This window comes from Cyprinodon variegatus, unplaced genomic scaffold, assembly GCF_000732505.1.
Source record: "Cyprinodon variegatus isolate N-32 unplaced genomic scaffold, C_variegatus-1.0 Scaffold763, whole genome shotgun sequence".
Taxonomy (NCBI): domain Eukaryota; kingdom Metazoa; phylum Chordata; class Actinopteri; order Cyprinodontiformes; family Cyprinodontidae; genus Cyprinodon; species Cyprinodon variegatus.
The window spans coordinates 112,675-121,281 of NW_015151216.1; the positions used below are offsets into that span (position 1 = coordinate 112,675).

Sequence of the window (8,607 nt, forward strand, 5' to 3'; positions counted from 1 at the left end):
TGAAGGAAAACCAGCATGACGGAGCCGGTCATGCAAGCTAACGCTAACTCAACTACAGAAAAATGAAAGTAATAAGTTGAGTTAGCGTTAGCTTGCATGACCGGCTCCGTCATGCTGGTTTTCCTTCAGTATAAGAGCCACAAGCGTCATGTCACGTTACTAAGAAAATGTAACGGGATTGGCTGGGTGTTGGACGCCACAATCCATTGCTAATGTCTGTGACCTGAAGTAACCCTTCACTTTTTAGACTGAATTTAGACGCCGAATTTAAGACAGTGAAATAGAGCCAGTTGAATCTCAGTACAAACATACAACATTTAAATTTCAGTGGCATTTTTAATCCAAATCCCAGCGACACAGATTTACTTCCATAGCAGACCTGTTTTTTTTTGTTTTTTTCCTTTTTTTGCTGTGATGCAGCACAATATCCAATCATAGAATGTGAAAAAATGCATTGACTATCTGTCTAACAGATAATTGGCTATGAGTGGTTCCATGCCAGATAAATATCTGCTTGTCATTGGTTAAAAAAGTAAACAAGGATCAGAGTGCCGCTAAGTTATACACTGACAGAAAGTTATCATCATGCCAAAACGCAAGACCTGGTTTCACTCTGAATGGACAAAAGAGCACGAATTGATAACGGCTACAACTCATTCAAAGGCTTCTGCACACTTTGGCGATGCGATGTAGATGTAAGCAGTGGATGGAAAGTTGCAACTGAATGGCATGCGAGTACAAGTTAACATAAAAGTAAAAAACAACTCTTCCAAGAGGGATTTTTTTCAGTTTCGTCGCCACTGGATGCTAAAATAACAGCAGAGCTGTGCAAGGTGGACCATACTGTAACTGTAAAACATCACCAGTTCTACAGAAGTGTAGACTGTGGTGTGAAAATGGACCCGGAGATTTTCGCCCACAGCTAAATGGATGACCTTGAAGACAGTAGGTCTGCTGCGCACAGACACTGAAGACAAGTTCCCGAAAGATTAAAGCGTTAAAAAAAAAAAAAAAGCTACACTTTTTGAGCAGTTGAATCCCTTTTTTTTTTATTTGTTTATTTTTTTTAAACAATCTCTTTTGTTGTTTAAATAGAATATTAAATTTTTTTTTATTATGATTTTGTATTTTACATTTTAAGTCCACATGTGATGCTTTGTGGTATTCTGCAATTTAAAATATTCATCTCAGGGGTCACTGTTTAAACACCACAATGTATTGAGTAAATACAAATACTGTGAAGCAATACTTTTTGACTTTTCATTAATATTTTTTCTATTCAGCTACACAAGCATCCTCTTTAAAACCCTCAATATTGTACTATAAACAAGGCTTTACCAGATTCTTATGTACACCTTATCAATTTATTGATATGCAGCATAATGTCCTCCTTTTTTGTGCTATGGAAATGGCCACCCTAGGATACACACATCTGAAGAGTTCAAACTTCCATTAAATTAGAGGGTTTTAGTTAAAGGTATAGTGGAGGATGTTCTTTTTCTGGGTGGACCATCAAAATGAGTGGTCCTCCTAATTGTCAGTCATTCTAGTTATATGTTTACGTAATGCTGTCCTACCTTCTCGTCCCCCTTTTCACTTACCAGTGGAGAGTCTGACATAGTGGAAAATATTGCAAATCTTCTTTTGGAAAATAAACTTGTAGGAATGATGCAAACAGCAACTTTTAAACGGAGCGTGCACGAGGAGAAATTGGCTTGTGCACGCACTTGCACGCGTTTAATAGGCGGTCCCTTTCAGGACCGGGTTCAGGGTTGTGCATGTGCATTTCTTTTTTACCGTAATTCATTTTGTTGAAAATTAATTAAAATCCTCCACTATACCTTTAACAGGATATAGATACAGAGGTTAGTTATTTATTGCCTTTATTGTGAAGAGAGAAGAACTATTTCATTGAACATTTTCTAAAAAAAAAAAAATAAATAAAAGCATAAGGTGTTTGTTTTCAGTTATTATTTAACTCCAGATTATGCATTAAAAATATTATCCTTACACAAAAAAAATATTTTTTTTTTTTGGCATTCAGAAAAAAAAAAGGATCAAATAAACATTCTTCAAACATTTTACTACCTTTGATAAAAAAGAATCGAAATGACTGTTATAATAATTTGATTTAACTAACAAAATAAATCAATGTTCAGTCTAACAAGATGTACCGTCTGTGTGTTTAACAAAAAATAAAAAAATAAAAAATCTCAGTGTTTTCCATAACTGCTGAAAAAATAAAGCAAAGCAGTAAGGGTGCAGATGCATCGCCCAAAGTCAAATCTGCCGTTTTTCCTCGTTCTCTGTCTGTTTACTGCTGCTTTTGAGGAACTGAAAGCCTCTTCTGAGTCAGAAGCACAACACATTCATCAGCTGGAGAACGCACTCTTAACGCTACCGCGATGTAATCATCTCCCCGGAGACTTCGATCAAAGGCAGCTGTATGTTCTTACACTGTCATTACGCTCCCACAGAAGAATTAATCTGGAGTTGTTCACACAGATAAAATAGTAGGTTTTTCAACAGAATAATAAATGCAAAGAGAGTTCTCAGTGTTGCAACAAGCAATATGCTAAGATGGCAACATTTCCACTAAGTGGTTAGAGCAACAGAAACAACCCACCAACTTCTCTGAGAAAACAGTTGCATGTCCTCTCTGGCCCCTCTTGTCAGGTCCCCCATTAAACCAATCCAGTCCTGCCTGAAAATGCCGAAAGCTGAAATGTCATTTACTCACTTCTCTACAAAAGTTCAGGAACCTGCGAGAAAATGTCACCTTTGAAAAAAAAAAAAAAAAAGGGAGCAGCCTTTAAACCTTTTCCTCAGTTTGGTTGAAACAGGGAAAGTTAAAGTTCTAAAAGATTAGAGAACTTGGAGCGGCAAAAAGCAAATTAAAATTTCCTAAATCAGACCATAAGTCTGTTATCTTAGAGAATCAGCTTTCTAAACAAACTTCTATCTACGGAGATTCTGCGATCAGATACTGGGAAATAAGGAATGTTTTTCATCAAGGTCTTTTTTGCCAGAAGTAAAAGTTAAAAGTTCTGAATCAAAGTGATGACAAAGTTATCTGTTTTTTTTTTTTTTTTAAACATTTATCCGACTTTTAACTAACTTTCCAGCAAAGCCAATCAAAGAACGTACTGCTGGTTTATGTTTTACTGAAAAAAGGAAACGATTTTTGATGTGTTTGATGAAAGGTCCAAGTTAATCAAGGATAACTGGGATAATTAATGGAGGTTTATCACCGCTGTTAATATGCTTGATCTTTGTCTTCTTCTTTTCAAATACTCTGTATATACATAATCTAATTTCAAGGAAAAAATAAGTATACATAGACTAAATATAGAATTAAAATTACTTGGAATCTATAATTCAGCCCCTGATGTAAGAAATAATGGAAAATAAACGTTGGTTGATCACATTAATTGCAGTTCACTGCAAAAGCGATCTAGAAAGAAGTAAAAATGTCTTATATTAAGTGTTTTTACCCTTAATTTGAGTAGGTAAATGCGATAGTTTGCCAATGGAATTAGTGTTTTTAGTCTTTAAATAAGATAATTAGATAGTATGCACTTGAAATAAGAGAATGCTATTGTGTTTTTCTTATTTTAAATCTAAATTGTCGTGTTCCATTGGCAAAATGTCTCTTTCATCTCCTCAATACAAGAACAAATGCATTTATTTTAAGAAAAAATGACTTATCTAGATTTGGATTTTCTCCAGGTTTTAACGATCAAACTGTTGTGTTGTTTTTTTAAGTAGAAGTATTGAGTCCAGGTTTGACGAGTCTGTTTCTAAACTTTATCTTTGTACAAGATTGTCAAGATTGAGAGTAAATGATGGGCGTGCTTTGGTGGCGCACACGACCATGTATGGAGTCTTTAGTCCTCCAGGTGGGCGACCCGGGTTTGAATCCGGGCTTTGATCTTTTCCCACGTCTCTCCCTCCCTCTCATACCCCCTTTCCTGTCAGCCTACTGTTCAGAAAAACAAGCCACTAGTGCAGTGTAAAAAAAAAAAGGAAAAAAATAAAAAACTGGTGTTTTTAGAAATTGTTTGAAAGACCTCATAAACCTCAAACTACTCTTTAGAGAATGTCGAACCCGTTCATTAAAATCCTGCCTCTCAGGGTTTATCCGATTTTTAACATGAGCGAAGATTCTAAGTCTGAAACTTCAACAGCGTCATTGCAGCCATATCTTCTTTCAACACTCACCATGTGCTCCACACATAACTGCACATTCATATAGAGAAAAAAAAAAAAGAAAACCCTCAGAAGGAGCGATTTCTGCTGTCGTTTCCATCGCTTCCAGATTGCCCAGAGCAGCAGGCCGTGCAACAGAAATCCTTTCAGTCGGTAAAACGTCCCGCCTCACTCTGTTAGCTCACCTTATTCACCTGTTGCACTTAGTGACACGCTACACACTGGAGTCATCCAACCCGTATGATTAGCACTTGTTGAACTGGCTTAGAAAAAAAACGAAAACAGAAGCTCCACTATAGAATATTTCAGGGGTTTAAATCCCACATATTGGCTGATGGTGAATGGGCACCTGTCAGTTTGAGGCATTCCTGTTTTCCTGCATGTCTCCACCCCTCCAACGGATTTATATGCACCATATAACTAGTAATGCAGCACATGGAGGTCGAGCGACTTCTTATTCAGACATAGTCGCCGGCGTTTGTCTCTTGCGCCGCGTTTTCCAGACTTTCTAAGCTTAATGACTTGGAGTGTACACTCATCAGAGACTTGCAACCATGGCTGCCACTGACTGAACTACCATTGATGGCACAAACAGCTCCAACAAGCAGAAGACTTTATTAAGGTTACCTATTATTTTTAATATAAAACAGGAACTGGCAACAAGTTTTGTTAAAATTTGCACCATTTGGGAAATGATTTTAATGTATATAAGTTTGGTACCCAAATGTAGTATTTCTAATACTGCTTGATAAATATTTATCTATTTAGTTTGGTCTGTTTTGAACCATCTGAATAACAAGCAGGAAAGGAATGAAATCCACTGCAATAAATTAGGATGAAGACACAATGATTTAAAATTAAATGAGTATAATTATATATCTATTTAAAAAAGAAGATTTAAGATGTAGGCTGAGTATTATAATTATGTGAGTCAGCAGCAGTGATTGATTCCAGTATCTGCTATGCAACTAATGTAACGATCAATCGTTTATAGGTGGAAATTAGGGCAGAACCATTTAGAAAACATCTAAATAGTGATTATTTGCTTCTAATATTGCGATTCCGATTCTTTTTTGGGATTTTCTTTTGCATTAAGCACAAGCATATAGATGTTTCATTCAAGGTTTTCAGTTTTTTATGACCTTAAAAAAATCCATTGTTGCAGGACTTCGCATAAAAAAGTTCTTCCTTCTGCTATAATGCGTGGATCTGATGCTAGCTGCGACCTTTTCTTCCAGCCCGTTATTGATTGATGGATTGATTGACTTTATTGATCTCACAGTGGAGAAATTTGCTCGTTAGATCATCTCAAATATTAAAAAAAGAGAAGAAGAAGTTGCCAAAGGAAGAAAAAAGTGCATGGGATATACACAGTATATACAACACGTCCACATAAGGAAGTATTATAAGATATATTATATATATATGAACTGGGTGTCAAATATAGAGGAATAGGTTATTGCACAAATAAATATAGTGTCTTGCTCTTTTTAAGTGTACTGTGACTATAATGAAGTACATTGTAAATGCAATTAATTATCCCAGCCCTAACTGAAATGAGCTTTCTACATTCTGAAAAATTAAGTTAGACACAGAATTTACGGCCTTAAGAGCGGCTAATAAAGGATCAAAGGTGGGAATGCTAACAGAATAAAAAGGCTATTCTTAGTTTAAATAATCAGGAAGATTAAGACCAGGGTGCTTTCAGAACAAAGAAGGATGACAGAACGTTTTGGCAAAGTCACAAATGAGGAGGTAGGCCAGCAAGTACAATGTTTGAGAGGAGTGAAAGTAACGGTACTCACAGCACTTCCTCAAAGGGGAGGGGCTTCACCGGGGTGGGCGGGGCTTTATTTTGAGCTTCCACCTCCTCCTCCGTCCTTCTCTTCCTCCTCGCTTCTTCTATCTTCTGTATTGAACTTTTCTGGAACCAGCAGCACTCGGAGTATTCTTCTCAGGTGTCTGAAAAATAAAAAGAAATGTCCATAAAGCTGTGTGACAGGAATCCATGAATCTGAAGAGTGCTTCAGGACACCGATGCAAAGAGAGCACGGTGAGGTGCAGCTGACGGAGGGGGTTCTCTACTCCTCTGACAGTATCCGTAAATGAAACAAGTGGTGCCATGTCAAGCTGGACCTTAAAAACTGCACTACAACTCGGACCGAAAACAGAAAGCGGTGGTTGCTATGGCAGCAGGAGCCCAAACAGAAAGGCATGGGAGCAATAAATGGAGAACAGGTGAAAAAGACAAGAGGAAAAGAAAATTTGGAGGTCAGAGAAACACAAGTCAAGACCCCTGGACTGCACGGGTTCACTTTTCAAGTCTGATCTGATTTATTTATTCTCTGCTCCATTCCTCAGCAGTTCATCCTGTCTTCAGCATTTTAAACTTAATCTATCCTGAGGAATCAATAACAGCTGAATCAGTTCACCTTAAATAAAATTTTGATTGATCATCTGAGGCCATAAAGGTCTGATTTGGAGGTGACATTCGTCGAATGCTTTGCCTTCTGCATAGGAATCAGTTTAAATAAAAAAAAATGCAATAAATTGAATCTGTTTGAGCATAAATCCAAGCAGATTATAGTTATGAAAGAAAATACTAATTATAAAACAAGAAAAAAAAGCTAACCAGCAACTTTATCTTTATAAATCAAGATTTTATTACAACATCTGAAAAGACGAAGTGATCAGGTCACATTCATTTCTTTAAAATGAAGACATATATAGTCAAAAAGGCTTTGGAAAGCAAATATGTTGCTCATTTTACCCCTTTTTCGAGATATAAAATAAAAGTCTCTCTTTCAAAACGTTTCCACCATCCAAGCCTCCATTTGCGCCCACCAGTGGGACATTTTGCACCCGCTCTCATAGCAGATTGTTTCGGGTATTTCCTTTAAATCCACACATTTGCCAGAAGGTGAGATCATCCAACTCAACATTTAACAGCAGGTCACTCAGAGATATCTTCTGATCAGAAATGATAATCTGTTTAAAAACATTAGAAAACCTGTTATATTAAAGATTTGATTGTTTCTGTGGTTATTCTGACTAAACATAAGGGAGATACTCAACTAAAAAGAGAAATAAAAAACATACTAACGAAAATGGGCATGAGGTCAAAATTGAAAAAGAGAGATTAGGATATAAGGAGACAAAATTCACCAAACGGATCTGCAGTCCTTTAAACCCCAGGTGTCAAACTGCAGTTCTTGTGTCCTGCAGGTTTTCGATGTCTCTCTGCTTCAGCACACCTAGATCAAATAATTAGGTCATTAGCAGGACTCTGGAACCCGGCTGCATGCTGAGGAGGTCATGCAGCCATTTGATTCAACTATGTTGCCCGCAAGGCGAATAAAGGTTAAAGGACTTCAGCCCCTCCAGGACATATGGACCAATAAAACGGGGGATATAAACGATTAGTTGCACTTAAGTAATCCTTAGCTGTTATCTAATGAAAAATATTTTTGAGAAAGCTAAAGAGGAGAACTTAAAGAAAATAAACATAATAGAAGTACCTTAGCTTTAAAAACACAATGAATATATTTGAGGAAAAATGTTTTATCAAAACACGTTTCAACAGCAAAACGTTTGAGTTTCTGCCTTACTGGACCGCTACAACCAAACTAGAATCAAGTTATGAAGGTTTTTTTTTGTTTTGGTTTTTTTTAAGGGAACTACTGACTAATTTCCATACATGGACAATTAACGTTCAGAAAGGAAAAGGCCGGTGCAGAAATTATTTCCAATCATTAGCATTTCCAGAAAAGTGGATGAGATGATGCTTTCTAAGAACGAACAAGCTACCTTTAGCTAAATGAAAACCAGTATGTGACTGGGGTAGACAGCTTGGTGGCTGTGCTGGTCACAACTGGCCTGAATTGGAAGGGACCTGAACTTTCGCTCAGTTCTTTAGAAGACGTTTCCATACCTTTGTGGAACGCTGATGTATTAAAGGGGCAAAATTCTCAGACTCCTGGACAGGTGTTGAAACTTCTTCCAAAAAAACTGAGCGAAAGTCCAGTTGCCTTCCAATTTAAACCTATTTTGTGATTGCCATGACCTGTATCACACTGACATGTTCCTTTATACTTGGTTTTTGTTTTGATTCTGCTATGAACTAACGAACTGTTCACTTGAGGTCCGATTCAAATACACCAGGAGTTTGGATATCTGCCAATCCTGACGCTATTCCGACACCATTTTTATCCGACACTATTTTTATTAACATTAGTGTGGGGATTTTTTTTTAGAGACAGTCATAAACTTATAATACGGTACATTTTGTCCATCCTGAGAACTGAAATGCGCGGGTTACATTATTCTAGTTTGACTACATTAATGAAACCTATGACAAATTTGAATAATCTGCTGTTTGCCTCGTCTGTTTCTGTTTGG

General features: G+C 36.9%; 1 protein-coding gene across 1 annotated transcript in view; it reads right to left on the reverse strand.

Annotated features, from left to right (window-relative positions):
- Positions 1–8,607, reverse strand: part of LOC107098262 (zinc fingers and homeoboxes protein 2-like) — a 176,852-nt gene that overhangs the window by 106,912 nt on the left and 61,333 nt on the right. The window contains exon 2 of the mRNA XM_015395831.1: positions 6,015–6,171. The gene's annotated coding sequence lies outside the window, so the exon portion shown is untranslated. The remainder of the gene's footprint in view (positions 1–6,014; positions 6,172–8,607) is intronic.